This window comes from Euphorbia lathyris, chromosome 2, assembly GCF_963576675.1.
Source record: "Euphorbia lathyris chromosome 2, ddEupLath1.1, whole genome shotgun sequence".
NCBI lineage: Eukaryota > Viridiplantae > Streptophyta > Magnoliopsida > Malpighiales > Euphorbiaceae > Euphorbia > Euphorbia lathyris.
The window spans coordinates 101,960,162-101,966,621 of record NC_088911.1 but is presented as its reverse complement, the minus strand read 5'-3'; the positions used below and the strand labels follow the sequence as shown (position 1 = coordinate 101,966,621).

At 46.9% G+C, this 6,460-nt stretch overlaps 2 non-coding genes across 2 annotated transcripts; both read left to right on the top strand.

Annotated features, from left to right (window-relative positions):
* The first annotated feature begins 4,779 nt into the window (after window positions 1-4,779).
* TRNAF-GAA (transfer RNA phenylalanine (anticodon GAA)) lies at window positions 4,780-4,853 on the top strand. The gene has a single exon. It is a non-coding gene; the product is annotated as a tRNA-Phe (tRNA).
* A 255-nt stretch (window positions 4,854-5,108) lies between these two features.
* On the top strand, window positions 5,109-5,183 carry TRNAP-UGG (transfer RNA proline (anticodon UGG)). Its single transcript has one exon. It is a non-coding gene; the product is annotated as a tRNA-Pro (tRNA).
* Window positions 5,184-6,460: the final 1,277 nt, after the last annotated feature.

Sequence of the window (6,460 nt, the reverse complement as noted above, 5' to 3'; positions counted from 1 at the left end):
GTAGCTAAATACCAGTGACAGTATTTTAGCCACATCTCCATCCAACTACGGAGCATTGAGTACTAACAGAAGTCTTTTACTTTCTCAGTAGGGAATAACTCACTGGGAATGGCCCTACACTCTTTGTTTGGGCTGCCCGTAACCGGCTCTGGAACAAAACTTCAATACCATTCAGAACAAGAGCAAACTGTCGGAAAGATATCACGCTGAGTCAACGACGGTGTGTGCCTAGGAAGCAAAGGCAACCAGACTAGGTGGCAGAGGGTGCCAGCCGTCCTTGGAAGCCTCTCAATTCCTTGATATTAGTAGGAAACGGCATCCCCAGTATGTCTTTTGTTTTGGCGGGATACACCTTAATTCTATTCTTTCGTACTATGAATCCGAGGAATTTCCCTGACGATACTCCGAAGAAGCACTTTAGAAGGTTCATCTTCAAGTTGTGTTACCTAAGGAAGACTTTTCGTAAATCTGCCAAGTGGTCGACTCTTTTATGGCTTTTTACGGCTAGGTCATCCACGTAGCATTCTACGGTTTTATGCAACATCTCTCTGAAGATTTTCGTCATAGACTGTACTTCATATCCTGCATTTTTTTAACCCGAAGGGCATGACTATATAAGGTAAGAGTCAATACCGAAAGGGGTGCGGAATGGGCAAATCTCTAGAGGTTGTCCGGGTGCTTTTCCTCCCTACCTAAAAAAATGTTGCGAAGCTTCTGCACTTCTTTCTCTATCTTTTCCATAAGTAGAGGATGGAACCTTCTCTGTTCTTGTTTTATCGGCTTTGCATCTTCCCGAATTTTGAGCTCATGGACGGCGACGTATTTTTTCCCTGGCATCTCCGCATAGCGGAATGCAAACACATCACGGACCTCTTGGAGAGGTTGGGTATACTACATCACTTCTTCAGGAGCAAGGTGGGCATTGATGAATATCGGGCGTGGTTCATCGTCCGTCCAAAAATGGATCTGCTTGACTTCGTCTTTCGTGGGAGGGGCTTTACGTAATAGGGGGCTCCTTTCTTTCTGACGCTGCACGTGTTAAGGCTTGGAGTTTTTCTTCATCTTCCTCGCCTGATTCATCACTGTCGGAGCTCTATTAGTAAATTAGGACTGCTGCGAAGTTTACTGCTACTGCTAGAGAAAGGAAATCATCCAGTTCAACTTCAGGGTCTCAGCCTTCTGTAGTGGACGACTCATAAGCTTCAGATTCCGACCCATCTCTCGTTCCATAATCTGGGATGTACCCCAGGACGTACGTCGGAAAGCTGATAGCCTCCCCTTCTTCTAATGTCTGCTTTTGTGCCTTCGTCAAGCCCCTTCTCCTTAATCCCCTTCCCATTTTTTAGTCCGACAGGATTTTCCAAGTCATAGCCCATTTTTTGCATTATCTTCTTAGCAATAAGGCCATAGTTGGAAAAGTCTGGCCTCCCTTCTGTAGCAATAGGCTCCACCTTCAAAGCATATGTTTAAGTTGCCCTGTTTTTTTTATATAATGGGCCCCCTGACCCCAGTTATTGGTACCACGAAGATAGCTCCCCCAGGTTTCTCAACCGACGAGTGGCACACCAGAGGTGATAGTGGAAGACCTACGCCTACGCGCATTGCCTGTTTACCCTATTTGGCCTCTTCTTCACTATCAGATGTGACACTAATAGTGACCACATTAGATGAGCTTTTCCTATTTATAGCTGCCGGAATGACCGGGGGCTTAGATCTCGGCGTTATGAGAAATTTTGAAGGTATTTTAATTTTTCTTGTGGAAGGAATAAAAACCCTTGGGCTTTTCTTCGGCCTTGGGCTTCTCGGGTCCTTTATCGCGACCTGGTGCCGAGATCACCTCTTCTTCTGAACTAGAGTCGTCACCCGAGGCCGGGTCATAAAGCTTGGAATCTCCACAATAAGCTTCGACCCCGACTTACGATCTGCGAAGACTGTTTTGTTTGTACTTTTTTGTCGACATATTTGAAGCATTGATAGAGGGTGGACGGAACAACAAAGTTCCCGTGAATCCAAGGCCTTCCCAGCAGTAGACTGTAGGACGTGTCGTTCGTTATCAATCACATAACACGTGATTTCAGACTTCAAGTCTGCCAACTGACACTTAAGGCGAATCTTACCAATCGCCCTTAGGGAGTCCGCATTGTATCCTTGGATGGTCATCTTAGTGTGACTTAATTTACTGGTAGGGATTCCCTGGTGAGCTAGAGCACGAAGAGGCATTCTATTTATGGCGGACCCCGGGTCTATCTGCACTCATGGTCACTTGGCCTCCCCAATGTACCTGGAAGGGTAGAGCGGCCTGTTATCTTTCATGTCACCCAGGGGTAGGTCGTCCTTTGAAAAGACTATGTTGGCGGCCCGGAACTCTCTGGTTGCCATACATTCCTCACTTCTTGCTTTTTCCCTTTAGCTTCAACCCTATTTACGTAGGTGTCTTCTGGGCTTGCGAGAGAGCTTTGACTACTGCCTTTCTGTTCTGGTTTCAGGAGAAAGACGTAGGAGGTCGTACATCGAAATTCTGGAAAGAATAGTGGCCAATTGAGTCACCAGGTCATAGTCGAACGGTTCGTTCAGACTAGGGGGATTGCTCCCTCTGGCGAGCTCTTTTCTTTGTTTTGTAAGGGCCTTAGAGGTTCTGCCAATCTCCTTAACACTTTTGTGCAATCACGGTGCTAATTTTTTCCTGACCGGGTGAGAAAGTCCGTCCTCCTCATTAGTAGGATCCGACTCGGAATCCCTGACTGCATTTTCTTCCTCTGGGGCTTATCCACTTTTGTGACGAGGACGGGTCCAACCCCCCTACACCCCAACCCCCCCTCTTGCTCTCCCCTTCGTCTTTCTCAGCAACAACCACGTGGCAGATTGCCATAGCACCTGGGGACCCTTGGTCTGGCCCTGGGCCGTGGTATTTGAAGAAAGGACGGCGGGGTGAGCACATGTCTGGCCATAGCTGCTGTTCTTCCTTATCTTGACTCATGGCGTCTTCATCAGTGAGTAAATCCTCATCATCATCTTCCTCCGTAAGAGAAAAAAAAGGGACCACGGCCGCCATGCCCCCTGTCCATTCTAGCTATCAAGGTGAACTTGCCCCTCTTTCTTCCCTGTGAGCCTCTGCGTAGCAGGCCTCGACACACCTCTGCAACATATGGCCGCCTCTCCGCCATGGCGGGTATATGCTAGCTTCAGGCGTGGTAGGAAATGCTTTTGAAAAGATGCCTTCGGTCTTCCCCTTCATACATTCGAGAGAAGCCTTCTCCTTATCTTTAATAGCATTGCTATCGCTAATCTCGAAATCTTCAAGCAACTCGATTAGGGTAGGCAGTGTGCATTCTTCTCTCGGCTCATGAACAGGAATCGGGGAAATTCGCCTTTCTTTGCCAAAGCAGGGCCCACCGTTATCATGCATGATGAAACCTCTTGGTCTTCATCTGAGGAGTGGTTTTGTTGCTCTTTTCTTTTGGATTTCAGGTGGTCCGCAAGGGTGACCGGAACCCAACATTCTTGCTTTGGGGAGTCATCGGGCAATTTTACCTTCTTCTTAGGCTGCTTCTTACTTCTATATTTTTATCATTTTTCACTTCTCTTACTTCCTTTAATTTGACTTTTTTTTGGTTGTTGGGTTTTCTTGCTTTGGGGTAACCACTCCCCAATCGTCATCCTCATGGAGATCGGGGTCTCCCCACATTCTATCTCCATCTGGGCTATTGACGGCTACCAACCCCCGCTCTATCTCTTCTGAGTCAAAAGGGGTGACCCGAATTTCGGTGTCCAGAGGATCCATCTCTTCGACGGGTATAGAGGCTGGTTGCAGTGCTTCAAACCTTATAAGACACCATGTTGGTAGTCGCTTGTCTTATGAGTGAATCTCGATCTATATCTATGGCCTATTTGATTGAAGCTGAAAGCCTATTCAAAAGATCAGATAGGCGGATGGAAGCAAGAAAACAGCTGGATTGGCTGGCTAGCTCGTGCAATAAAAAAAAAAGTCCTTCGCCTTAGTAAGCTAGCTTTCTAAGCCCGGGTAGGACGTGGATCGATCATGACGAAAATGGACTTCTCCGTAATGTAATAGAAGAGTCACAGTCCCTTCTCGACCAGACGAAGGAAATATGAATTCCATTCAATTCAGGCTTGGCTTGACCCTCCTGGAGGCGTAAAGTTCATCATTCAGTATGGTGGGGGCTCGCCTGGCAGATTTGGATGACTTGGATGCTGGGGAGATCTGGATAGAGTCTCGCTCATAGATAGAGGAAGAGTACGCGCGCTACGGTTGATCGGATCAGATAGCCCTTCGGGCAACCAACCGAACATCAAATTCCGATCAAGAACTTGCTTGGAGGGATGGCTGAGTGGCTTAAGGCATTGGTTTGCTAAATCGACATACAATCTTCTTGTATCATGGGTTCGAATCCCATTTCCTCCGGCCCGGCAGAACGGGCGGGCGTGAGAGAAAAAACCTCTTGGTGGAGTCCCCCGAATAGGACTACTTAGTGACTAGGAACAGAGAGCCTATTGCGCGTTTTTTTTTGTTTGACCGGCCTATCTGCTTGCTCTCTATAAGCAAGCTCCCTCCGGCCGTCCAGTCCCTGGGCGGCTCTCGGTTCTTGAGCATGTTGGAAGATTAGGCGGCAGTTGAAAGAGCTGCTCGAAAGCTTGACGAACAAGCCCTATAGATATAGATTTATTTAGGTAAGGTAAATAAAGGAAAAGGAAAGACCTTACTAGTCAAGTGGTAAGGTAGGGCGGTATTCGATGAAGAAAACATACTTTAGGAAAGTGGTTCAGGTAGCTCAGCTGGTTAGAGCAAAGGACTGAAAATCCTTGTGTCAGTGGTTCGAATCCACTTCTAAGCGGGCGAAGGGTCCAAAGCAAAGGACACGTAGCCGGATTTTAAAATTCAAGTGAAACAGGAAGCCAAAAAAGATGAGCGCTCCTGCACTATACGGCTTTTTGGCGTCGCCATATCTTGCTGGAGGCAGATTTCAAAAAAGAAAAAAGCGGTTTTTTACTCGGATTGGTTCTCGCGTCCCTGTGCCTAAAAGGATAGGCGGGTTCGGTTCAAGTGTTCATCGATCGGGTGGATCTATATGCTCCGGGGGGGGGTGATACGAGGTGTAGCGCAGTCTGGTCAGCGCATCTGTTTTGGGTACAGAGGGCCATAGGTTCGAATCCTGTCACCTTGATGTGATATTCAGCAGCGGCATTCCCCCTTTACAATAAATAATAATTGCTTTCATCATGAAAATGGAATTTTCTACCAGAGCAGCAGAACTAACAACTCTATTAGAGAGTCGAATTACTAACTATTATACAAATTTGAAAGTGGATGAGATCGGTCGAGTGGTCTCAGTAGCTCCCGTTTTACACGAATGACCCGCTAGATAGAGCAGGAAGTAGACCTCGCGGAGTAGGAAATGGTACTGATGATCCTGGCTCAGAAGGAACGCTAGCTGAGAAAGAAGATGAAGGAAGATAGAAGCTCCGTCGAAAGGGAAATGATCATCCAACTCCGCCTTCTCCATCTGAACTGCTGAGAGCAGCGCTTTCAGGGCCTCTTCCTTGCTCCTTGCTATCTCCTGCTAGCCTTGAGGCTCTCTTCATCCATCTTTCAGTGAATGCTCCAAGAAAAGCCTCTTCTCCCCGATGACATAAGGAGAAACGTCCTTTATAACAGATACCTTCTCCTTAATATCGGGGGGGGGTCTAAACCGAATGGTTTCCATTATCGATTCGCTTTTCCTATATGTTAAGTAAGGAGGGAAGTAACTATTTCCCTAAGACCCCCGTAAGAGATACCCGACCGAGGGAAGTAAGAGCAATTGGCCCTTGCCTTTCTTACTGGAAAAGAATGGTTCGATTTCTCAATTTCAGTATGAAAGTTTTCTCCCGCTACCGCTACGGGTACGAAACATAGCTATTCAAGGAATAGCCTTTTGATTGCGTGGGATTTGTAATAAAAAAGTCCCCGGAAATCTCCGACATTAATGAGATTGGGATGGTTTTTTTCTCCGAACGAAGTGGCACCCTGATCTTAGATTACTTTATTTCGTAAGAGAGGTGGTAGGCAAGCCAGGCATTACCAAAGCTTTTCATAGGTGAATTATGCCCTTTCTCGGAGGTAGCTTGGCCCCAAAGAACTACTTATCTAAGAGCTTTCCCTATCTCGGGGAATTCACGAATCAGATGGAGAGCGACCCAAGTAAAAAGAGAAGAGTGCATTGGCGAAAGGGAAATTAATCACCTGTCATCTCGATTCGCTTCTTTATGACTTAACTCACGACGCGACTTCCCTCTACGTTCAACTCCGATCAAGGCAAGAAAGCAAGCCCTATATCTGCCTTATCCCACATATATACCTTTGCCGCCGCCTTATACACCGCTTTATGAAAGGCCCTATCCAAAGACCCGTAGAAAAGACATACCGAGGAACCAACTAGCCCTAGTGAAATATCTGCTTTTT